We start from the raw sequence: 25,996 nt of genomic DNA, 5'->3' as shown, positions 1-25,996 counted from the left end.
AGAGGACAGTATTTGCCTAAGGACAGCTCTGTGGTTGCACACTGAGGTTTGCTCCAAGCTAATGAGCAGAGTTTAAAAATCCCTTTAACACTGGAGGTTCCTGTGTAAGCCACATGCATACTAGGGTCAAACCCTGCTTTCAACTCCACCTCCTCTGTACAGGTCCTCTCAAACTGCAAAGGGAAAAGAGCATATATTTTGGCTTCTCTAGAGGAATATTCAGGTGCCACAAAACTTGTGTTGCTTGTCTCAGCCCTCAGCCATGCTGGGAAGGTGGATGCATTTGGTGGTGACCCTTGGCTGGGACATGCTCCCAGTCAGTGACCAAGGCTGCTCTGAAACATCTTCTACTCTGCTACTGTCAGTGAATGTGATGGAAAGTCAGCTGTGCCCTACTTTTGGTGCTTGCTGAGTTCACCTCAGCAGTGCTCACAGATGATTTATCTTCTGGAAGGCATTCAAACATCCAGCTATGTCTGCTCTCACACGTCTCCACCTGAGAGGCAGAGCAGCTCCTCTGGCTTGGAGCCAGACCCACCCTGCCCCTGCTGAACAGCCTGGGCCATGTGGGATTGCCAGGGCAGCTCAGGGGGGCAGTGCCCAGACTGTGGCACCAGCCCTGGGCACGTGTTCCAGAGTGCTGAGCATGCACAAAACCTAGACAGGGACAGTGGAAGGGAGCAGGAAATCCCTGGATGCCATTCCTAAAGCAGCCATACCCACACCATTCTTCCAAGAGGCTGGAAGGGTTTGCAGCCACTGCCCAGGAATGGAGCCCGGGGTAACCAGACCTGCCACCTGCTAAAATGCTACATATGAGCATTTGGAAACCACAAGAGTTTGCTTCTGACTCCACAGGATCTGCTTCCCTAGCACAGATCAAACCCAGCAGGCACTGCCTGCTCCTCCCCAGTGCAGACCCATCCATGACCTGGCTCACCTGGCTTTGCTGTCACACCATGGACTCAGTCCCTCAGGACTGCACCAGCACCCACCTCTGCCACCATCTCCTGATAATCCTGCCATCTCCTGATAATCCTGCCATCTCCTGATAAACCTTGCCTGCCATCTCCTGATAAACCTTGCCCACCTCCCCCTTGCAGAACCCCAGACATCTGATTTTGCTCCTCCTGTCTAGTCCCTGTTGCCAGCACTGCTGAGTTCTGCCTTTCCCCATTCTTGCTACACAAATAAAAGGGCAGCCTGTCCATGGAGACCACACAGAGCACAGGCCTAAAGAACAGTGAGGACCATGGCACACCACAAACACCTACCCTGGCATGCCCTGACACACAAGGGAGAAGCTATGCAAGGTAATCATTCTGCACCAGCAGGATTCCTTAGCTGCTTTTCCAGATTTTGGAACATTTGGTTAGTTTAGGGTAGACAGTGAAAGTCTGATTTCAAAAAGCTGGCTGGATTCCACAGAAAAGCACTTTCAAAATCAGGTTTTTTGAACTGTGCTTTCACATTTCAATGGCTGCTGTATTGGTAGCAGCTGGAGTTAGTACCTAACTCTTGACTTGGTTTGAATAAAGCAAATGCTTACTGATGAGTCTGCTTCCAGGCTTGACATGGAAGCAAAATACAACAATGAATGGTAAAAGGTACATACAAAACCTTTGGGGGCTTTGCCTGGAGGACAGCAAAGAGAGATTCCATTTTATTAACATTTTCCATTTCTAGCACTTAGGCATAACCTTTTAAAAATGTATAGGTCAGATCTGTGTCTCAGTTAAAGTCAGAACATCTTTTCTACTGCTTTTGATGGAATTCAAGTTCAATGCATTAACACTGGTATATCAATATCTTACAATTTGTATCAGCATTAGCATTGCTAATAATTTTACAGTGAATGTCATGATCTATAAGAGGATTTTACATTCAACTTACTAGCAGAATATAACACTTTTAAATGATACATGACACTTTCTAGCTGATAAGATCTGAAAAGTGTGAACCCTCAGTATCTTAATGCAGAATACAAATAACAGCCAAAGAGCAATATTTTTGTATTTAACTCCTTAACCCAATTTTGGCTTATTTTGTAGTTATAAGGTACTATTTTTCAAAGCTTGTATTTGGCAAGACAGCTGATCTTTGTTGTCATCAATTGTAATAATTATTCCAGCACCAGGAGCTTATCATTCATTGCTCAGACTTCTTTAGCTGATTTTTACTTTTATTTCACAGATCCCTCATATAAATAGCATTGATGCCATACCAGTAGTATCTTGAATTTTAGGGAGGTCTGCCATTCTCCCTAGAAAATAGGTGGTTCAAGAAGTCCAGCAATCTTGTTCTCAGCTCCTCTTTTCTTTTTGCTGCTAGAGGCTACTTGCACAGCAGACATCTCCAGTGGTTCCTACAGCACCAAGTCATCCTTGTGTGCTCTGAGGTGGGCAAGACCCTGGAGGGGTCTGGTCCAGGCTTGGCTATCACAGAGCAGATTACCAATCTCTACTACCTACAGTGAAAGAAGAAAGCAAACAAGAAATGCAGCCTGGCAAGGAAGCCCCTTGTGATGCTGCAGTTTTTACACCTATTTATGTACCATCTGTTGGTCAGGGCTGTGCCTGCAAGTAGAGAATACATTTAATTGGAATGGGCCTGGAAAAGCAGTGTGAAGGGACAGTAAAGCAGTGGTGGAGAGCACAGGCATCATGTTTTGTAGTGTCATGCACCAGAAACTTGATATCTTGTTGCATTTCTTCATTCATTCATTGCAAGGGGGATGTTTCAGATGCCTTTTCCTCCCTGCCTGCAGTGTGAAGCACAGCACTGCTCCACAGCCATCTACTGAGAGTGAGGCAGATCTCACCATGGAGACCCATTTAAATAGAGAAGTCACAGGACAGTTGCTATTTGTGTGCCTGAATGGAACTCCATTGTGCTATATTTTTTGCTCCAGTGAAGCAGAACAAACCCTTCTTTTTCTTTGTTTATATGAGGTGAAAAAACATACTGGTACTGACTTTCAGATAAAAAACCTCTTAGTTGTAGTCAGTTCCTTCTCTCTTTAAGAACATCTGGGGATACAGAGACAGTCCATCTGTCCTGCTCCAACACTGGGACAAAATACCTGTGATCTTAAAGACTCTTCTCATTTCCTGTCTGATTACACCTCATGCTGAAGTCCTTTGTGGTCAAGGACCGTTTCTTTTTTCCATATGCCCATACCTAGAAACACCAACAACTTTCAAGTACAAGTTTTTGATATCTTGCATGGAATTTTTTTTTTGGTTGAGGTATTGAGTCAAACCTCAGAAGACCTGAGACTTGTCTCAGAGGGCCATTGTCATCCTTGATGTAATAACCTCTCTCTCTGCACTCTGGTTTTCTGTCTCTATGTTTAATTTGTTTTGCCATAGCGTCCTTGTCAGACACTAGGGGCTCCTTGTGCTTCTCTTGTACAAACATGTAAGCAAACACTAGTTATTGCTGCAGTAAATTCACATACTCAGAAGGAAATTATTCCTGAGGAAAAAAAAAAATAAAACTAAGGCAAAGGAATGGAAAAGTGTAATGCATTTTCAGTAACATCTGAGATGTGCTCTCTGCACAGCCTTGTGCACAAGCCAGAGCAGGATGCCAGGCCAGGGGCTGTCCCTGTGAGCTCCCTCTGCCCAGCCCTGCAGAGCCACCACGCCTGCTCAGAGCAGGGCTGAAGTCACATTCTCACATGCAACTCCAGCTCCACTTTGAGACCCCTCATTTTTAAAGAGGTGAAAGAACTTTCACAATGTCAGCATCAAGCAATTTTTAATGTATTATCTTAAAGGACATTATGCAAAGTCTGTCTTGAGGCACATCTTAAAGGATAATAATATTCCCCTTGCAGGTTAGGAGACCTGGGAAGTGTTCACACGTGGATTGGATGTCCAGGCTTCAGTGGAGTCCAGAGACCAGCCCCTTCACCCCACAGCAGACATCCTGGCACACCAACTAGCTGCCTGAACTCAGATGTCCAGTGCCAGCTTTGCCTCTGGTACCCAAGATATTTACACAGAATTGCCAAATATTAAACATGACCTTTCTCCCTCCCAAGTGGCAGCTGGAAGTTGGGGCCTATTACAGGATATCTCAAATGGCTCTAAATAAATAAATGTGGACAACTGAAGCAGTCAGCAGGACAGCTCTTCAGGTTTCCTGCTATGATGGGAGTTTGCATCTCTCTCATATAGGACATTTCATCCTTCCTGAATGTCACAAAAGAAGACAACTGTCAATTTTTTCCTTCCCAAAGGATGGGAAGCTTGGCTCCAAGTTCCAAATCAGCTCCTCCCCAGAGCATCTTTCCTCCCAGAGGACACCATGGGGCTCACCCAGCTCTTCATGACTTTCCATACCTCCAAGCAGTATCCAGCCTGCCTTTAGCCAATGCACTGACACAGTTTTGTGCACTGTTTGAATTAATGCCACTATAATGTAAGCTGCTGAAAAACAATGGTGTTTATCCAGGACTCAGCACCTCTCAGACTTTCTCATTACTTACATAGTGTTTATATTGCTCACTGGTGCCAATCAGGGTAAGGATTTATTGCTGCAGGCTGTTTACTGCTCCATATCTGAATATAGCTGCTGCCCTGAAGAACTCAAAATTTAATTATAAAACAAGATGCCAGGAGTTTAAAACAAGAGAGAAAATTGATGAACAGAAGAGGTAAGAGAACAAAGTCAAGAGAAGTAAAATACTTTGTATTCTACTCTGTTTCTTTTTTACAATTATATGGTTTTCAATTAAAGCATTTTTTTTCAATTTAAAAAACACCCAAACAACTAACCAAACCACACATGCTCCATTTCCCCCCCCCCCCCTTCCTGTTTCTCATTGCAATTTGTATTTCTCAGTAGAAAGACAGGACTTTACATAATTTGATGTTTCCTTTTAATCCTATTTAAGATTCTCTTTCATGTTTATAACTTCCATCTGCTTATATACCATTGGTTCAGGTGTCTCTCCCAAGCTCAGTGCTGGATTATCAGCAGAGTCATACAAGGCCTTTTTTTCCCTAGTGGTCTGTGGAGCAAGGCAGGTCACAGCCATCCATTTTGCCTCCTTTCCTCTTGCTGATTTGCCTCCAGGCTGGACCATGTACCAGCAGGTAGGTTTCCCACTGTCTTCTCATCAGGAGAAATCCTCCTCTGGATTTCCTGGGACCATCAGTCCTGCTCTGAGTCTTAGGACATCACCCACCATTATCCTATTCCAATGAATTCCAGCTCACCTCTCTCTGCCATCCAACTCTCTTCACAGAATCCATGGACACACTTTCTCAAGAGAAATACAAGATCACTTCTAGCATTCATTTTAAAAGATAATTTGTTATTTCTGCAGGATATCTCCACTTACAACTCAATTTGATAAAAATCAGAAATATATGACTGCAAGTATAACCCATATTATAGCAGACACCAAAATGTGCTGCTGCTGTGCCCCATGCAGGAGAAGAGGCACTGGAAGTGCAAAAGGCATCACTGGCAGCATGAGGTTTTTTAAAAAAATCATTGTGTACTGAAAATCAGGGTTTTGTATTGAAAATCAGTACACACATTTGCACTGTTATCTCCTATTCAGATTCCACAGCTGTACTCTCAGAGCTCCCCTCTCTCCAAGCAGTAGAGACACAGGAGGTTGGAGGGAAATACTCCTCTTTTGTGCCAGAAAGTGGTTGTTAAGAAAACATCTCCTGAATGCATAGGTCACACTGCATTTGTCCCATCGGAGCTCATCTTTGTGCCACCAGGCATTGGTCTGTTCCAGGCAGCCTGGCTGTGATGCAGAGAACTTCCTGATGTATTTATCCAGTGAACACTGAGCCACCTGCACACGTCACAGAAGCCACCAGACATGCTCCCAGCCCCAGCTCAGAACTGACCTCACTGGCCTGAGGAAAGAAAAACAGTATGAACAGGTATTTTTCAGTACAGGGTAGTTCTCATGGTGATTTTATCCATCTGTAGCAATACCAGAAGGATGAATATTAAGTTTGTGTCCACAGCCTGTGTTAGCTGACCGTGCCAGTAACAACAACCATGGCTGCCTGCCACCAGGAGATGAAAGCTCTGTTATTTCCCTGACACTGAACTTTCCATGTTGCACTTAGCTTAGTGAATCAGTCAGCTGGAGCTTGCTATTCAGACTTCCTATGGTACAAACTGCTTTTTTCTTTTCCCTTTAAAACAGCTATTTTCTCTCTTACACCCAAGAGGGAGTCAGAACTGAGATTGCACAAAAAACTCTGCATAAATGATACAATTTTTATGTGTACCTTGAGGTGCACAGGGATTTCCCCATACTGAGGTAAGTATGCTCAGTTTGGAGGTCTAATATATGTGTCAGTAGGTCACAATGAGACATCTCTAGTCACCATTCATGTGGGTTCCCTCCACTCCCTTTAGGCCATTCCACTCCCAAAATCTGGCCCACATTATCCACTCAGGGGTGGCCACAGCTCTCAGCCTGGTACACTCAGCTGTGCTTTCATCTCATCCTTGTTTCATGGGCAGCAACCACTGGGTACTCTGGAGCTTCAGCTCCAGACTTAATCCATCACCACCAAGTGCCTGACATTGCCCAACCTGTGGATGACTTAAAAACCTGGATTTCTCCTTCTGGGTGATTCCATTAATTGGGCAGGAGCTACAAGTACTAATCAAACAGTAAACATCTGTTTGGAGCCATATGTACAGACTCAGCAGGGAGAAGAAAGGCATGGACTAAAGATAAGACCACCAATATGATGGAAAAAACACACAACATCCTAAGAAGGGGAAAACTTCACTAGAAGAAAGATAGCAAGTTTTCACGCAAACCAGCTGCCTGAAATTAAGTGTTACCATCATAATTTGGAAAAGGAGAGAGTTGGTGTGGATGTCAGCATCACAGGTGAGTCAAGGAAGCACTGGGTAGACAGCAGGAATAAACTCTAAACCCCTTGCCTCCTCAGAGATGGCTGCTTCAGCAGGAGCTCTCTTTGTGTCTTGAAGCAAGCAGCAGCCTTCACAGAAGCTCTGTGGTAGATGAGGAAACAGATCAATCAGAAATTTTCATGAGAGCAACAGTAGTTTATACAGGAAAATGCTTCCCCTGAAAATATCCTGAGGATCAAGGCCCTCTGGTATGGAATATGTTTGAGATGCCAAGAGCACTACTTGAAACATGAAATGAGAAGAAAGCATTGTGTCTTCTCAAACAGGATCTAACTGCATTGTCCTTCTGAGCATTAGAAAATAACAGGTGTGGAAACTGTCCCTCTCACTGGAATCCTTCTGCTGGCTGCAAACCAGAAATGAATCCTCATGCCATGGGAAAGGGCTCTGCCAGGGGGAATAGGGTTCATAGGGCTGTATTGAATAGATCATGTTGACAATTTCCAGGGTTCAGCAGCATGGAGTAATTTTTTTACAGCCTCCAAAGACTAGTTGTCTTCTTTGATTGAGGGGAAGAGGTGCAAAGAACAATCAGAAGTGATTTTACAGAATATCATCACCTGATGGTCTTTTCTTTTTGAAATCTTGCTTTGTTCCCTGAGGGCCTGCCAGCTCTTGCAGAGCACAAGAAGTAGATCAAAAAGCATGATGAGGGTGGGTATGTGCTACACTCTATCTGTAAATTATGGGCATAAAATAACTGGAGACAGGACAGCAGAGTTTCTTTAGCACAGATAAACCCCAGCAGCTGTGATGTACAGCAATCCCCAAGTATTTACAAGCCCAGCTCTCCAAGTGCAAGACTCAAGGCCACTCTGTCCCTCTGCCACAGGTGACAAGGGTAGGGGTCTTCTTAAAGCAGCTCAGCCACCTCTTCTCTGTCCCTTTTTGCTCCTTTCCTTAGAATTACAGGGAACTTGGTGTGAGTTTATCAGAGAACAGACAGAGGCTAGTGGGCATCTCTGAAATGCCCCCCCCCAAAAGTCTATATTGAAATTTATGTGCAAGTATAGGTAAAATGCATCATAAAATTATTTATTTTAAAGTAGTCAAGAATTATCTGAGATTCTCAGGAATGGATGTTATCAATTCTCAGTGACTATAAACCCTATTTTCATGTGATTCTTATTTGTAATGCACAAGCTGTTAGTTTTTTCATTTACATAGCAGAGTGGAGGAGATCTGTGAGAGAATTATCCTTTAAACATTGCAGCATGGGAAGAATAACACCCTTTTTTGACTTATCTAATAATCCCCTTCAGCCCTGCAGCTTCAGAAGCAGCAAGCCCATAATTCAAAAGGACATGTGAAAAGAAACAAACCAAGAAGTCCTTACTGATGAATATAACAACCAGAACTTTCCTGCCACCTTCCCTGCTATCCTCCCTAATCACACCTCCTAGCAAAAGTACTTTTTGCATCACTGAGAAAGATGTAACCTTCTAATCCAGCCACAAGGTGTAAAACTCTCAAAAGATCCCTTTTGTTGGGTTTCATTATAAGCAGTAGGTTAGCTCAGTTCTCAAAGCTGTGTTAAAAAGCAATCAAGGCCAGGAACAATCATCTTGGGGGCCAGGGAAATGAAGTGTCAGGGACTGTACAGCCAGTACTTGGCAGGAGGATTCATGGTCTCCTTGCCTGCACTGAGCACTTTCAGTGCATCTCAAGAAGTGCTGCTGCCACAGACAATTTGCAGCTCCACTGTGCTTGGCATGGCCTGGGAAGTCCTTTCCCAGCTACACCAGCTGCTGGTGGTCCCAAAGGACCAGAGAGCACCTGGGAATCATTGCAAGGGGTTTTGGATGGACTTCTTTCTATCCTGAGCCACAGTGACCCTAAAAAGCAGCATTACTGCAACTATGCCCTTAGGAAGTCCTGGCTAGAAGGACCATCCAGCATTTTGACATAAGAGCATCTCTCAGACCCTACAACTGCACCACAGCAGTTCAAATTATTTTTTAAACAAATAATAGTCACTGTTTTATGGCATTTGAAACACTAAACTAGGCCTGAATTTCATCTATTTACTAGTCTCCACCAAATTCTTTATTATAAATCTAAAACTTTAGCCCCTACCCTCTATATAACCTGTCTTGTATCCAATACACAGATGAAATAGCAGCCTGCAGCAGGTTTCTTTTGTGGTGTCAGGATAAATTTATGCCCTTGGCATCCCACTGTTGAACATATTTTATAATGAAACAGGAAGGAGAACCTGAGGCTTCCCAGTTGAAGCAACATCACTTGGACCATACAGGCTACACAAGAAATTTGGAGAGCATTTCACAGAGAGATATTTGATGCAGAGTTAAAGTGGAAAACCCACTCACATTTCTCCAAGTAAATTAAAAATTTAGGAGAGTTCTGTGATTTATATTGTGTTCTATGTTAATGCCATTATATTTAGTGATATGATTGATAATAGATTTAGGGAAAAGTGTTGCTTTAGAAACAGTTCTTTGTAATTAATATTTCACCTGGCCCAAATATTAACTTCAAAAAAGAGACACTTCTTAAATTCTATTTGGTCCTCTTGTACATAATATTCTGCTATGATGGGAGGGTCACATTAAACACTCTATCTGGTGCCAAATTAACTAATGGCCAAACAAAATGTGAATTTCAAGCCAGGAGTACATTTTTCCTGAAAACTGATGCCACAAATATCTTTCTACAGAGGGTACATGTTTATTTTTCAAGTCTTGAGTATTTAAGTTACTAGCTTATCCCAGCTCACTACTATACCTTATCCAATATATTCCTTCTCTAACTAGAAACATTTGATATTCATAGCTTTGCAATTCATTCATTAGGGACATGACAATTTCATGTAATTTTCCTCACATATGTCAAACATAATTGAGAATGAGAGAATTAAAATTGCATCCAAACACACACACAGACAAGATATAGAAACAAAAAATCTTAAAATCTTTGAGAACATGAGCGGGAAATACAGTTATAGATGCTCATGTTTGAAATTGGAAGTTTGGGGAATAAAAATTTATGTATATATGCTCCCACAGAATCTTAGTATAGTGCTTAAGAGGACAGAGATACAAAATTATGATCATTTTTCAGGGCATATAAAACTTTTGAATGGGACCTGTTACAACACAGAGCTCAAACACCTTCATGCCTTAGTTTGCCAGCTGTTGATAGGGATAAATACACTCATACTTCACACAGGAGCTATAATGATATTTAAAGACTGTTGTGAAGTGCTCAGAAACAGATGTGATAGAATGATGAAACTAGGTAAAAAGGCAGAAAATTGCTAACATCCTTAGTGCTAAGAAAATATGATATTCCAGACCCCTTAAAATATTTTACTCAGCCAGAAAATGTATAAATTATACAATTTTTCATTAAGCTTTAATTAGCTTGTAAAAATGGGCCTAAGCTAAAGAAATAAATATGTCACAGATTAACAATAACTAAATCAAAGACAGAATATTGCTCAGACCCAGAATATGCAAGAGTCAAGTCTGCTTTCAAGTCCTGTCTCTGCTACAAACCTGCTATCTATAGGCAGAGTAAGGCCTGTGCCAGTTTTATGGTAGTGCAAGGTCCATGAAACAGAATGGCAGCTTTCAGATTTGTGATTATGCTCAATTATCAGTAATTATCACTGTTAAACCACCTCCTGAAAGTTTGCAATCAGCTGCTGTAAACAACAGTTTTAGTATTTATGGAACCATCTACAGCTTAGACATTTTTTACAGGGTGTTCATGAAACCCAGATTTAACAATGCTCGCAGCCACCCTACAGCCTGATTTTAAAATGCTCTCTGTCTCTTAAAGAATTCAGACTCACCTGCTGCAGGGATAAGGCCAGAGGGAAAATCTGCTGAGAGTGGGGCTGTTTTAAGTGGTTCTACAGCAGCACTTGATATCCAAGATCCAAGAAAGACACAAAGTGCACGTGTGCGTGTTGCCAACCACGTGTGGGCACTCAGTGCTGCTGCCTGGCACCAGGATTCCACTGCAGCCCAGCTGCATTCTGGCACTGCATGTAATTAAGGAATTGTCTCTTGATAGCCTCACAACAGTGTTATAAATGATTGTTCAACTAGAACAGAACCAGATCTCCATTATCACCTGCTTTTATCAAGACTGAATACTGTGTTACACATCTGCACTTAGTTGAGAAAGTGAAGAGCATGCCATTAAACATCAAACAAGAAAAGTTATACTGGAACATAGCTCTGTCCTCATCTGAAAATGGGCCATTCCTTCAGTAAGAGATGCATGGGATAACAGGGATAATAAATCTATCTGATCAATAATGGCCTTTCATCAGTTTACTTGATAATTTATTTTCCCTTAGCTACAAAGGAAGCCTGAACATTTCACTAAATGTAGGATACCACTTGGAGCTGAAATTTAGATGTGCCTATCTTGTATAATCTTTCATCAGGTCACCTAATCTCTCTCAGTTTCCCCTCCCTTTGGAAGGATTATTATGCTTCTAATCTCCTCCACACTGGCTGTTGAGATGGTTCTACTTGGCACAAGGTCTGTCTTAGGCACAATCACATATTTACTTGGGACTTACAGAAGATACTGACATAGAAATAATATATACTTAAAAATGTCACTCATCAAATCCATGCAATAGAGACTGGTTACAGGATTCTATTAAAGTTTTATGACAGGAATAGCCCTTTGTTACCATCATTTAGTGTCTTAGGTTTCAAAATACCTCTCTTCCTGCAAAGCTGGGTAATAGCTTCAGGAATTGTAAAACATTACTTGACTCATAAGATCTCACAAAATTGCAGAGTACTAAGTGCTCTGTGACTTTTGGCAAATGTTCTAGGTCAACAATTCCTAAATACTAGTGATTCATGAAGCCTTATCCCATAGGTCTGAAGGGTAAAATATTTTATGAGAGTGTGTTTCAACAAAAACACAAATAAACTAAAAAAAAAAATTTTAAATTTTTAAATAAATAAAAAAAAAGGTAGTCCAAACCAGGAAATTCCTTACAAAGCAGAAATCTAGTTCTGTGTTAGTAGACGTTTTTATCATACCACCCAAGTGCCTCACAAACTCCAATGAATTAACCCTCTATGCTCTTGTGATGAAGGAAATATCCTTTTTATTATATTGAGAGGAAATCATAAAGATTGTAAAGCCCAGGTGTTTCAGTACATCCAGTGACTTTTGAGGGTTTGATTTTCTGACTGCTCAGTTCTAGGTTTAGCTTTCAGTAACACTGCATTATTTGCAGTTTCTCTTTGTACAGAGTTATCCTCTTAAGCATATCAAAGACCTTTTTTTTTTCCCTGAACTATGAATCCTAATTAAAACACTTACAGAATCACAGAATGAAAGAGGTTGGAAGAGACCTTCAAGATGATCTAGACCAGCCATCAGCTCAGCACTTCCAAAACCATCCCTAAACCACATCCCTAAGTGCCACATCCAAGCAACTCTTGAACACTTCCAAAAACTCCACTGCCCTCTGGGCAGCTCATCCCAGTGCCTGACCACTCTTCCAGTGAACATTTTTTTTTTCTAATATCTAAGCTGAACTTCCCCTGGCACAACTAAAGGCCATTCCCTCTCATCCTTTCACTTGAGTTTTGACAGAAGAGACTGCCCCTGACTTGGCTACAACCTCCTGGCAGGGAGTTTTAGACAGCAATGAGGCTCCCCCTGAGACTCCTCTTCTCCAGATGAAAATGTAATTTTAAGAATATATCACTAATATACTGAGAAGTAAATTACATAGTCCTTTTTATATCTGATTGACCACAAATCAAGGAAAAAACAATTAGTTAGTCTAATCTTGCTTGATTTTTGTGGACTGAGGGTCTAATCACTCATGAACATTGCTCCTTCAGAGGTGCACTCTCTCTCCTGACTGCTGAGTATGAGAGGTAGAAGAAACAGGAGTATTTTCTACTACCACACATAGCACCCATGAAATCTGTAACATTTCACTCCCATCTGGGCACACACTCCTCAGCTACCAAGGAAAACATCAAACCTCTTTGGTCTCAGCAGTGTGCCATTAAAAAACAGAAGCATTTTTAGAGATTAAGTTTTACATCCCCCACAGTGAGAATCAGAAGGGGCCCAGGCAGGTAGGAAACTCTTATTACTTTCCAGAAAAAGTGTTTCACCAAGTGTTGCATGGGAATATGTGAAGCTTGGGAAGATGTGAAGACTGCATGCCTAAGGGATAAGGAATTTTGAGGCCCCTCAAGAACAAGGATATAATGGGGCTTATCATGTCTGAGAGTTTAAAATCAAGCCATTCTTTTTTTTTTTTCTTTTCTTGACAAGTACTGCAGTCTGCTGAAGAATGGTCTGGCATTAAAGAGCAAAATTATATAAAACTCCTTTATAAAATAAATTTTTAAGAAACATTAGATAGACTTCTAAGCAATCAAGTGTTTATACAGTGGCTATGTGGTGACCACATTGTGGATCAGTGACACTCCCAGCACTGCTTGAGGTACTGTCTGTCCTTCTGAACACCCACTCTCAGAGCTGGTTTATTCCTTTTCCTGATCAAGCTTTATCCTATCCATCTTTCTCTGCTCAGGGCTTTTTCCTCATGACAATTCTGCAAAAGTGAAACAACTGACTATGGAAAACATCTCCTTTTTTCCCCAAGAGTGAGCACTGAGATTCACTTCCCTCAATGAACAGCAAAGCTCTGTGTCCAGAGGGGTCTGAGTAAAGTCCTTGCACTGGGATGTTCTTTATTGTCCCTACGAACAAGGAATTTTTAACAATACAGTGACATCAAGAACATTAAAACTATCCCAAAAACCATTCCAAAAGGCTGCTTGGCTGTCCTTAAAATAGGTCTTCTAATTGCTGTATTGTCTCTATGGGAATTTCTAGCAGACACCTGGAAGGCAGGCATATGAATCTTATTAGTAAGGATTAAAAACTCGATTATCCTATCTGGATTAATTTCTGAGATGCAGATAGGCAGCAACACATGGTACAGATAACTATTGACAACTGCTTGTAAGGTGATGTAGTTTTGGCACACCTGAAGTAGAAGACAAGCTGAGGACTGGGAGCCCTGGAAGAAGATCCTTTCTAGACATCTTTCCTCCCTCTCCCCCCTAAGTCCCAAGAGGAAACCACAGGTTTCCCTTCTGCCTAATTACCTGCAGTTAAAAATAGATGATGATCTGTACTAAATAACTAGAACTGTTTGATGAGACTTGTTTGTTCCTTGGTCAAACAAAAGAACTCTTGAATCTTGTGGGGCTCACTGCAGTTTTATATAACTGAAGATTTACTCTATTCCCCAACTTGGGAAGAGTGAGAGAGCTTGAGGCTGAGAAGTTGGGAGAATCCTACAGAGACTGGCAAAAACCCCTCATGTTCCAACCAGAATGTCCTGTGCCTGCCTCTGTCTACATTCCTTCTTCTTCTCATGCATGTTGTTCAATCCAGCCTGGCATTCTCCAGCCCAGGAGGAAGCAAGCACCTAAAACCAAAATGCATTTGTACTTGCCAGCAGTTTCTCTGCTTGTCAAGCCTTGGCAGTGGCAGAGAGCAGCCATTCTGTGGGGACTGGAACTTGCTGTTGGAGGGAAGCAATGTGTGGATCTTGCTTTACAAAACAATCCTGCCTTCCTGCTGCAGCCCTTGTCTTCCCAGGATTGTTCCTCAGCCCTTTGCTTCCTCTGCCTCCTTTTCCCCCGTGCAATGAATAGTGGGAGGCTGGTGAGGCACAGTGTGTGAAAAATGCGTATTTTATGATTGGCTTTTCACAAATATTAAAATAAATATTATATGTGTTGTGTTAGAAAGTTATGCTGTGTTAATTCTCTTAAGTAGTGTGTTAAATATAGTTTTGGGTTATAAAAAAAAATGTTAAAATAGAAACTATGCTATGTAGGATACTTTTTTTAAAGAAAGGTCTTGCAGCAAGATAGCAGTCACAGGACACCTAAATCTTTCAGAGAAAGAGAATTTATTGCCCTGTTATCAGAAGAAACGAACTTCCTGCTTCGAAGGTGCTGTTAGGATTCAGGGGAAGAAGTTGACACTGACCAGACAGAATCCTGTGTTTGAATGGAATTTATGCATCATGTATGAGGCGTATGAATATGCAACAGGCTATTGTTTTTTAAGGGTTAATCTTTTGTTAACGGGTGTCTTTTTTCGGGCTTATGCTGCCCAGAAAAAGGTACCTGGAGGTCCGTAACTCTTTGTCTCTATTGTCTCATATTGTCCTAATTCAAATTGTCCAATTTATTACTACTCTAATTGTATTACTATTTTTATAACCATTTTATTACTATTAAACTTTAAAAACAAGTGATTGGCGTTTTTCACACACTGGAACGCATTTCCCAGAGAAGCTGTGGATGCTCCATCTCTGGCAGCGTTACAGGCCAGGCCGACGGGGCTCGGAGCAACCCGGACCAGGGGAAGGTGTCCCTGCCCACGGCAGGGGGCTGGAACTCGATGATCTTTAAGGCGCCTTCCAAGCCAAACCATTCTGATTCTATGAGCCAAGACTCTCCAGGCTTTCACAACCCACATGAAACACAAGGCTCTGTCATTAAATACTCTTCTCCTAAAACTCTCCGATTTAAGTTTATCACTTCCCTTTGAGCCACAGCTGCTCACTCCCACAGGAGCTGCTGCAGCAGGAGCTGGGACATTCTCCGGTAACTCCGGACAGGCTCTGGTCCCTCCCGTGCTGCCATGGAAGGGTTCCAGAAGGCGACAACGTGCCCGGTGTCACCGCAGCACAGCACAGCACGGACCTGGGCGTGCTCCACACCCGCAGCCCTCGCTGAGGCGCCGCGGCCTCGGGCACTGCCCCGGCCCGCTCCGTCCCTCGGGCCTGAAACACCGCCCGGGGCCGGCTGGACACTGCCGGAGACACAGGCGGAGACAGCGGGACAGGAGGCGCCGCTTCCGCGACATCACCCGTGACCCGCCCTTCCCTTCCTCTCTCCCTCCGCCCTCCCGTTGCTTCCCCTTCCCTTCCCCCTGCCCTTCCCTTTCCCGGCTCTTTTCCCGCCACTTCCCGGCCAGGCTACGGCGCCTGCGAAGGAACAAAACGCCTCCGGCGGAGGGAGCGGGAGGGCGGGCGGTGCCGGCCCCGCCCCCTCGCGCCCCTCCGCGGCGGGTGACGTCAGGCGCCTCACGCGCCGCTCCGCGCGTCACACGCCGCGCGCGCGCCGGGGCCCCCTCCCCCCTTCGCCGCTCCGCCAATCCGCGCGCGGCGGCGCCCGGCCGAGAGGCGCCGGCCAATCCCTTCCGCCGGCGGGGGCGGGACTTCCGCCGGGAGCCGGAAGCGGGTCTCTCATGCGAGCGGGTGGTTGAGTCTCGGCTCGGAGACGTTTCGGGCCCGGAGCCGCCGCCGCCCCCCCGCGCCCCCCCCCCGCCCCGCCCGCCCGCCCCCGGCGCTGCCGCCGCCCGCGCCCCCTCGGCCCCGCCTCGCGCTCCGCTCTCCTCCTCACGGCATCCGGCGGCGAGGCCCCGGCGGCGGCGGCGGCGCGGCGAGAGGCCCCGGCGCCCGCGGGAACCCGACAGGAGCGAAAGGCCCCGCGCCGGCGGAGCCCCCCCCCCGCCCCCGTGCCCGCCCGCGTCCCCCGTGCCGAGACCCGGCCCGAGGGCGGCGGCGGCTGTTGGTGACAGGTGAGTGCGAGGGGCCGCCCGGCCCGCGCCCTCCGGGCGGCGGCGCCCGCAGGGGCCGTTCCGCAGCCGCGTCTCCCGGTGTGCGGGGATGGCGGGGCCGAAGGGGGAGCGACACCCCCCGCTCCGTCGCCCCCTCGCACCGGGGAGGCGGCCGGAGCCGCCATCTTCCCACCCGAGGCGGTTCCCGGGGGAGAGACGGGAGGGAGGAGGAGGATCCCGGTTCGGGGCCGCGGTGCCGGCGGGGGTAGGGCGGGCGAGCCGCCGGGGCCGCTCCCGCACTGCGGCCTCGCCGCCCCGGGCACAGCGGGTGAGCTTTGCCCCCGCGCCGACGGGGCCTTGCGGGAGAGCCGCGTGTGCCGCGGGCCGAGCGGGAACGGGGCGAGTGCCGGGGGGACCCGCCTGGAGCCTGCCCGGCCGGGCCGGATGGGCGGCCGGGACCCTGCGGAGCAGCGGGCGGTGCCGGGCCCTGGCCCGTGGCTCCGGGTACGGCGCTGACTCTCCACGGCAGCCGTGTCCCGAGCAGGTGAATTGCCGGCGGGCCGGGGCAGCGCTCGGGCCCTGCGCTGCCCCCGGGATTTCGTTGTTGTTGGGCCTTCGGAGTTGTTTTCACTCTCGGTTTCAGTTTGTCCAGGTGCTCAAAATTACTACGTAGCTTTGTCCGCAGTTTAAACAGATGTGCACTTACCAACAGTGTTTGTTGTGTGAGATTCCTGTGTGGCAGATAAGTATAATTATTTTTATTCTGTAGGTAAGCGAATTGAGGCAAAGTGGTTAAGACTTGCCTGTGGCCACAGTGAGAGAGCTGGTTTCAAAACCACTGTTTAAACTTGAGTCACTCTTGGGGTAAAACCATGGGAATTCTGGCTTCCGATTCTGCCTCTTGTCTCTGGCCTAGTTTTGTTGGCCTCTGAATCCTTAGTAAAATTGGAGAAAGAATCTTTCTTAAGTGCTGCCTCAAGGATTGCTATTGTAAGGTCTGTCTTCTGGTTGAAGTTTCGTGTCAGACTTATCTGTTTTTTACAGATTGGATAAATTCTCAAAGGTCAAAGCGTGTTGTATTTTTTTTTTTCAGCTTGCTGGTATTTCACAACTCTTGGGTTTTGATTCTGGTCTGGTAACTTTTTATCAGTTGAACTTTCACTTCTCCCTGATGCTGATTTGTAAGCATTTCTTCAAGTCAGTTTTCAAGATATAAAGCTAATCAGCTTACTCAGCCCAGCTATTAGAACAACATTGATATTTTTATATTTTTAATTTTTTTTTTTTTGGTGTGAAATGAAAGGGAGGTGAAAACTAGGCTGAGGCCTGATAATACACATAAAAAAAGCAGTGTATATTTTATGCATAATGTCTACAGAAAATTTTATTCTTCTAGATGTGTTGTCATTCATGTGGGTATGCTCTTTATATGGAAGCCACAATTACTTCTATGTTTAACTTGTCTTACATTTTGGGGGAAAAATAATCTTTACTCAAATGGAGGTACAAGTTTTCTTAAATGAATTACAAACATTGAATTTACAAGCAGAAAATTGAAAGCATTTGATCTCTTGGACGTTCCTTAATAAACAATTGTATGTAATCAGGTCCTTAAGCGCACACAATGTTCTGGGTTAGATTGAACTGTTTACCTTGCCATTTTTCCAGGTTTTTTTACCTATTTATACACAAACACTGTGAAGGACTAAAGGTGTAAGCACACACAAGCATGTGCTGCCTTGGTTGCTTTTTATGGCTGGCTGTAATGCCAATATACACACAGAAAGTACAAATGGCTGATATGTATTTATTATATATAGTGCTTAGATATGGGGCTGTATCTTAAATGTTTCATTACAGAGCAAAACAGAAGATCTGGAACTGGAGGCAGTTATGGGATTTTGTTTGGTGGTTTTTGTTTCTTTGAGACATACAGATGCCATGTAGGCAGTTTCTGATGGTGATGTTTTATTTCAATTAGAGTGAAGTTAAATCCTTGGTTTATTTACTGAAATGCAGAGTCAATAGAGTCAGGTTTGTCTAATCTACATGGTCTGCACCGATCTGTTGCTGCATCCCTTATTAAGTCTCATATCTTGCAGCAGCTTTGGCTTTAAATCAGTTGAGAGCTTAATTGGCATGGTAATATAAACTCTTTGTTAAATATTTATTACATTACCTCGCAGAATGCACATGCTAGACACGGAAAAGGCATGTTTGTGACCATAGTGCATGACAAATCTAAAGTGACAGCTTAAAGGTAGCAAAAAAGGAGTTACAAAAAACAAAGTAATTAGGTGTAGATGTATTCCATCAGTTTGATTTTTTTCAAACTAGGTGGCTTTTAGGACCTTCAGCGCTATTAATGTTTAATTCCATGGTGTCTATATATATTCATCAGGCATTCACATTCTCGTAAATTAACTGGTAAGGCACACAAATAAGAATGTAAAGCACTTGACTTTTCTTGTGCCTGTGCTGCAAGGAGCAGGTTTTGCAAAGGCCGCAGCCTTATCGATCTTGAAGAAGAGCACTCTTGCCTTGGAGGTGAGAAGGTGGCTGTGGAGGTAGCTCACAAATGCAGTGTCAGGAGGGCTGTTGCTGGCAGAAAGAGATGAAGCAAGCAAAGAAATATATTCTGCTGGAGTCTGGAGAATAGTAAGCTTTGGGAGTGTGATTTGTGTGTGTATGCATGTATGCACACATGTGAGAAACTGTTACGTGCCATAAGGCGTAATAAGTGTGGTTTGCAAAGTTCTCTGTTCCTCTAAGCATTTACTAGCAAAATGGCATTTTTGGACAACAGGTTTGTCTAAGTCTTCGACATAACTGTAGAAAATAATCTCAGGCTGCATTTTTTTTCCTGTATGTAATCAGTGATACTCAGCCACCAGGTGTATTGGGAAGTCTTGTGCATTTGCATTTAGAATGGGCACACAGGTATGAGTAGGATGGACAGGATGTTACAAAACAGGACGTTGTAAGGAAGAAAATAAACCCTCTCCCTGCAGTTTTGAAATAGGCAATGATGTGTGGAGAGCTATGTAGAAGATGAGAATAAAAGCTACTCTTGTAGTAAAGGCCCTGGAAAGGTGTTTGAGCAATGTTGTTCTGAAAGCAAGGCATGCACATGCTGAAATTAATACACTGAACTTAGTCCATATACAAGATCTTGACCAGTGGATTTCACCACAGAAGCCACTAATTGAAATAGGATGGGGAAAGTGATGTAAAACTTAAAACTAGCACTATTTCAAAGTTTGTAATCCCTCAAAAAAAGAGAAGACACACACGCACAACCTCTTCCCCTGAACTGATAATGTGCTTTGTCAAAGGCGCCAGTTCTAACTGTATTTGCATTTTCGAGCTAATGCTTTGGGAAAGCTCTGCTTTCTTTTCCTGTGCATTAACTCTTCTGTGCTAAACTCAAGTCAAGCTAGTGTATCAATAATAGTTAAACACAAAAATAGCATTCTAAAGCAACTTCATTGAATATAAAACTGAGTGATATTTCACCTGGTCAAAAAACCTTTTTGTACTGTAAATACCAGATAATTGAAGAAGCTCCATTGCTATTCCAGCAACCAGTTTCTTTTCTCTTTATGACTTTGACTGTCTAATGATAAAAATGTGTCTACAACCAACAAGTTTTAGGCACTTGTTAGAAACAGACCAGCAGTCAATTTCTGTTCCACCCATTCATCTTCTTAAGTTCCGTAAAAGTATTACAAGATAGAAACAATTTCTGTTAATTGGTTCCCAGCTGGTGGTACTTAAATTTTGGTGATGTGATGGAGGCAAGGATTTATGAAATCAGTGGTCTTTCACATCTGTGTGTGTAGCTGTTTCATACCCTTGCTAAAGGGCGGTGCCCCCTCATTCAGCAGCAGGTGCTAGGAGCAATACCCACAGACAACAAAGGCACTTTGGAGTGCTCAAATTAGGTGTGACTGTAATACAGCATAAATGTGTGATTAGGATAGCCATGGCAATGTTCATTCTGTGATGTGTGCTGCTGCAGGTATTTTGTGTCTGGGTATGTGTTTCAGGAACAACAATTAACTCCAAAATTGGAAGTCTGACAGAGGTTACTAATATGTGGCTAGCTGCTTGGCCTAGAACATTGCTGGGAATTGGGGAAGCGCTGTTTTGACACCCTGATGAATCACCAATTTCTTTGAGTCTTAATCTTTTCGAATGCTCTCGTTTACCAGGGAGGGCTGGGCTATGCATATTCCGGATCCTGTCAGTCCAGCTCCTTAATGGGTAGTTGAATGATGTAATACAAAAGGAATCAGTTGTTCATAAGCTGAATGGATTGCCACCTCTGCACTTCCAGCAGCTCTGTTGTTATTCTCATAAGGCTGTTGGCATGTAAGGAGCTGGTGTTCCAGAGAGCATATCCTACAGTACAGGTTTATTCTGGATTGCCTCTGTGGCCATGTAGAGTTCACAGATATCGAGTTCAGTGTATGTGTATCTAAGGTAGTGGCAGGTATACACAGCTTTGAGTTCTGGACTATTGCACATATAGATAGAAATATAGATGCCTATAGAAATGTATAGACATCGGTCTGCCATGGTAGCCTGTGATGGATTGGACACAATTGCTTTATCTGTTAGCGATTCTTTTCTAAAATGCCAGTATCACTTTCATTATTGAAAACAGGAAACACTGGCAACACAGACTTCGGAAATTACACCTTCAGATGCTATCAGAATTTTACATGGGATATGTTCAGGAATGCACTGAGTTTTCAGTGTGAAGAACATACAGTTATTTTATCTAAAGCTAATGCTGGGCTTTTTGGAAGGCTAAATACTGTATCACCTTATTTGGCTTCTGGATTTCTTGTGATTTTTTGAACAAGTATCTAATCAATATTTTCCCTTTGTATGGGTTAATTCTCTCTTATTGGCCCTTCCCTCCTGACTTCTGGAAGTGAGCAACAACGGTGAATACTTTATTGGTACTATTCATAAGGCAGACTTCCATCTGTCTTGTTAGGGGAATTGCAAACTTGCTTAAAACACTATAGATTTCTGTTACTCTGTTAAAAGTGTTTATCAGTGTTTCTCGGCCCATCTAATGTTCTGCAGTCTGTTTTAAGTAAAGTATTTTATAGTTACAGGATGCCAGTGATCCGACAGGGAAACCCAAGAAACAAAATATTAGTTAAATAGTAACTATGTTGAGAAAAAAAAATCATTTCATAAATCTCATTCAGCAGAAACTTAATGAAAGGTTTGAAAGCTTTACAGTGATGTCTCTTGGCAGCTTTATGGTTTTGTTTTCGGTCACTGTTGGTATCCATATGCGTATTTTCACAGGTTGTGATGCTGTCACAGGTTGCCTCACAACAGAGTCTGACTCTGACTGTTCAAACAAGGAACTGATGAATCAACAGGCCAGTGTCCAAAGTAGCTTGCTTTTCCATACCCCAGTGCTGAGGTTTATGCTCAAATGTTTGGATATATCCTCCTGGTTTCTGGTTCTTGTTCTAGGAATTAAAAAGTAGAGCAGAAGTGAAGAATGTACTGGGGCATGGTTACTCTAAGTGCTGAGCTACCTATATGTGCAGAATTTGCAGTCTTATCTCAGAGTTTCATTCCCATTCAATGTTGTTGCTGCCCGACAGATAGGGAGAGAAAATGGTCACCATGTTGCTGTTTAAAGCAGCAAGGCAAACAATTTGGTCAGAATATCATTGTCTACATTGGCATCTCTCCAGGATCTTGGGTTTGTGTCCCTGCTCAAATTTAAAGCTTCTTGTCCAATTCTTCATAATAAATGTCAAAAAAATTATGCTATCAAGAAGGGAAGGGACTCATTTTAATGAACATATGTTACAGCTTAGTTTATAGTCTATATTTTATGATTATAATTTTCTTAGTTAACAGTGTGTATTCTAACTGGATTCAAGGAATAAGTGAAATTTTTAGAAGGGTCTGTGCCCAGTTATTTTGACTTGCGATGAAAAATTATTGTCATTAAATCCAAGCTAAAATATTGGCAGTCCATCCTTTAACTGTGAGTCAAAACCTGAATTACCAGTAGTTTTGATTACAGTGATACTCTAAGAAGGTGGGGTGCTCTAACTGTGAACAAATGTGCACCCAATAGTCTTTCATACAGTGATTTAAAACTAAGCAAGAGCTGCTTCTGGTTTCGGTGAAGCTTGTAATGGAGGATGGTAGCCTTTATTAAAAGAGGAAGTAATGCTAAAATGACTGGATTATTGGAGTTAAATTCTATTTTTGGCAAAGAGGTTAATGAAATAATCATTGGCAAAAAACATTCGTTTCCTTTTCTTTTACAAAATTTTAAAGTTAAATCATGCTTCTTCTGTAAGTAGGTAAATTTCAATTTCGATTTAGTCCTTAAGATGTTTCAAAACTTAAACTAACATTCTAGGTCAATGACTGCTTTTCAAGTCATCTGAAAAAAAAAAAAAAAAACAGAGATTGAGGGGAGTTCATCCCAGGCTGTTTGTTTTGCAGAGTGACTGTTTATTGAAATAGTCTTTGCATTGTCAAGGATTGCTGTATGCATTGGTGTTGGGACAAAAATTGTCACTGTACCTTTTTGCTTATCACTGGCATCATCAACATCCTACATGGTTATATATGCCTCTCACTTGGACTTTATGTAGGTATAGATCCTCTTCTCTCCTAGCTTTCTCAGGCCTGTTGTGAGGGAAAATATATTCCAGGAGGACTGTAATGGTTGTCCCTTTGGTTTGCATCAAATCTTTTCCAGAATTCCAGTTCTGTGTGCATTTGAATTTGAGATCCATGGTGTTAGATTTCTGCTTCCCTGAGTTAGGAGTTTATTGTATGGTCCCAGAATGCCATGATAAAGAACATGGCAAATTGGCTTTGAAGCTGTGTGTGTGTCTTAAATAATAATTCAAAGTACTAAAAATACTAAGGATCCTGGAAATTCCATATGCAGCTTTTGACCTCCTCTTGCTTAAGTGCAACGCTGATTGCAGACTTGAAACGTGGAATCCAAGTAATAGCAATATTCTAAGATAAGACTATTAAGATCTGTTAAAGAAGGTCAGCCTTCTAACCTCACCCTTGAAACTGCACTGAATATTAACCCTATAGCTTCAAGTGGTGTTTTTAGTCTTGTCTTTCATCATAAAATGCTGCATCTGCTTCTGCCAGCTTTGGAATTTTTCTGAGGAAGATGTTGTTCATAAAATCCTGCCTGGCAAAGCTGGGTTAGTTGTTTCCTTCACCTTTGCCAAGTGTCCTGCCTGGAGTCACAGGCAGGCTGTGAGTGCTTCAGCCACTCTCTGGCTAGCAATGTTGTGAAGAATGCGGAAAACTTAGAGCTGGTATTGGTAAATCGTGAGGAGGAACATTCAGTAATTGAAACAAGGAAGTTCGTTGTTCCCAGCATTGCCAAACTCACCCTCTTCATGCACAACATTTAACTTGTTCCCTCTAAGCAAGTGCTAAGCCTCCTGGAACCTCAGCATGTGTTACAGCATTTGAAGATTTAGTGTTTCTTTGAAGAGCTGGGAAAAGACCATCAGTTGCTGCCTCTTAGCTTTAAAAACTTGAGGCACCTAGTAAAAATACTTTGGAATTGGCAGTTGTTTTGTTAAACAAACAGAATTTATGAAATGACAGGTCCACTCACAGTGAGCCTGAGGTGCTGGTGAGTATGTTATCCAACAAAGTTCAGAATCTTTTTAGTTTTCACTCAAAGTCAGGAATTAAAAGTCTTAGACTGAAACTGTCTCTTGCAGTGAAAGTGCAACAGTCTCCTAAACTTGACTTCTCTGTGTGAGTTCTTAGCATGCTTAATTGTTGCTTCTTTTAGCACGGGAATAGGAAAATTAATCTTACACTTCCCTTCAATAGCTACTTTAGGGAAAAGCAAACATCAAAAAAACACCCCCACCTCCTTGGTTAAGGGAGAGGAGGCCAGTTATGTGGGGAAGGAAAGAAAACAAAGAAAATACATTATTATGCAAGATATTATCTTTGCATAATAATTCTTCATATGTGCATGAATTCAGAGAAGGTATGGTAGGATGAGACAGACTTGGTGTCCAGAGTGCCAGAGTAAGCTTACCTGCTGGAGATAAGATATCTGTCAAAATAGAGAATAGTTTGAATGAAATAGATTATAGATCTATTTTCTGATAGCCTTGTTAATCTCCTCATGAAGTCTTGGTTGGCTATGGGAAAGAGCAATACAGGCCTATTTTAAGAGTTCAAGAGTTTAAGCTACCATGTAGTGTTCTGTAACTGACTATTTAAAAATAGCACAGGAATGAGCAAGTTTTTGGGAAACCCAGTCATTAGTGCTAACAGGTATTTGTTCCTGCTCTGTCTACTCCAGGGCAAGCTCGAATTTTCTCACCAATTCAATTTACTGTTTCTAATCAATTGCTCTTCTGCTTTCTGTGTGTATAGAAGTGTTGTGCAGTTTTTGACTCATGTCATATTAGTGAAAACAAGCAACATGGATGATGGTTGCTTTCAGGTGAGGTTTTGTATTTGATAGTGCTAAAATTTAGAAACATACTTTGTGGTGCTTTCCATCGCTTTTTTCCCCCATCATTTAACATTTGCATGAAATGACAATTTCTGGATCAGTGAGCAGAATTTGATATTAAATATTGGTATTACATTAAAAGCCTGGAACAGTCTCCCAGCTAATTTGTTGGCATAAAGGCCTCTGAAGTTATTGAAAAGCTTTGGCTTTCAGAGAAAATCCAATTAGCCTATGAAAGACCACCCTAAAAGATCTAGAATTAATATTTGTGTAGAAAGCAAACATTTTTAGCAGTTAAATTTATGCATATTAGTAAAAATACCAAGACTTTTCTTTGTATTGCCTCAGCTGTTGTGTTTGCAGATGAGAATCCTACTGCACTGGACACTTCAGGCATAGGCTGTTGCCTTGTAGGTGGATGGGAATGTTACAAGAAATCAATGTGAATAGTGCATTAGTATAATATATGATGCCTATGCTCTGATGAGATTATTAAAATATATTAATTAAAGAAAAAATCCTGCTGAAGGAAGGAGCTTCCGTCACATCCTGCAGTTTCTCTTAACTCGTGTTAGACATAAATATAAGGGGGTTTATATACATAGTCATTGTTTAGGCTGGCTGGTTTTAGAAGATTATATGAAGAATTAGAAGCCTCTATGGTTAGGCTTATTTAACAAATGTATTCCAAATGTAGTTTGAAAGCAGAGGCAGCTATGAAGTGCTGTGCAGAGTGTGGGGTCCAACTCTAAGCTAGTCATTCAGTAGCTACTTTAAAGCATTGTTTGCCCTGTATTTAGGCTTAATTAGTTTTCTGATTATTTCAGTGCAGAAGAGGCAGTGGCTTGCACTGGCCTGTCCTTTCATTCTTTAATTCAGTACAGACAATGTTCAATCTGCTGGGGTTTCTGTTGTGAAGCTCCTGCAGAT

At 42.8% G+C, this 25,996-nt stretch overlaps 1 protein-coding gene and 1 long non-coding RNA gene across 3 annotated transcripts in view; both read left to right on the top strand.

Annotated features, from left to right (window-relative positions):
- The first annotated feature begins 1,244 nt into the window (after window positions 1-1,244).
- Window positions 1,245-4,120, top strand: LOC139591365 (uncharacterized). The gene is made up of 2 exons (XR_011679618.1): window positions 1,245-1,313; window positions 3,842-4,120. It is a non-coding gene; the product is annotated as an uncharacterized lncRNA (long non-coding RNA).
- Window positions 4,121-16,207: 12,087 nt separating this feature from the next.
- LARP4B (La ribonucleoprotein 4B) overlaps window positions 16,208-25,996 on the top strand; it is a 55,939-nt gene continuing 46,150 nt past the window's right edge. For both annotated transcript variants that reach the window (XM_071428631.1, XM_071428630.1), the window contains exon 1: window positions 16,208-16,569. The gene's annotated coding sequence lies outside the window, so the exon portion shown is untranslated. The remainder of the gene's footprint in view (window positions 16,570-25,996) is intronic.

This window comes from Agelaius tricolor, unplaced genomic scaffold (assembly GCF_023055355.1).
Source record: "Agelaius tricolor isolate 1412-34295 unplaced genomic scaffold, bAgeTri1.0.p SCAF_6, whole genome shotgun sequence".
In the NCBI taxonomy this organism is placed as follows: Eukaryota; Metazoa; Chordata; class Aves; order Passeriformes; family Icteridae; genus Agelaius; species Agelaius tricolor.
Note: the sequence above shows the minus strand (reverse complement) of the source record. Positions and strands in the feature narration are given on the sequence as shown.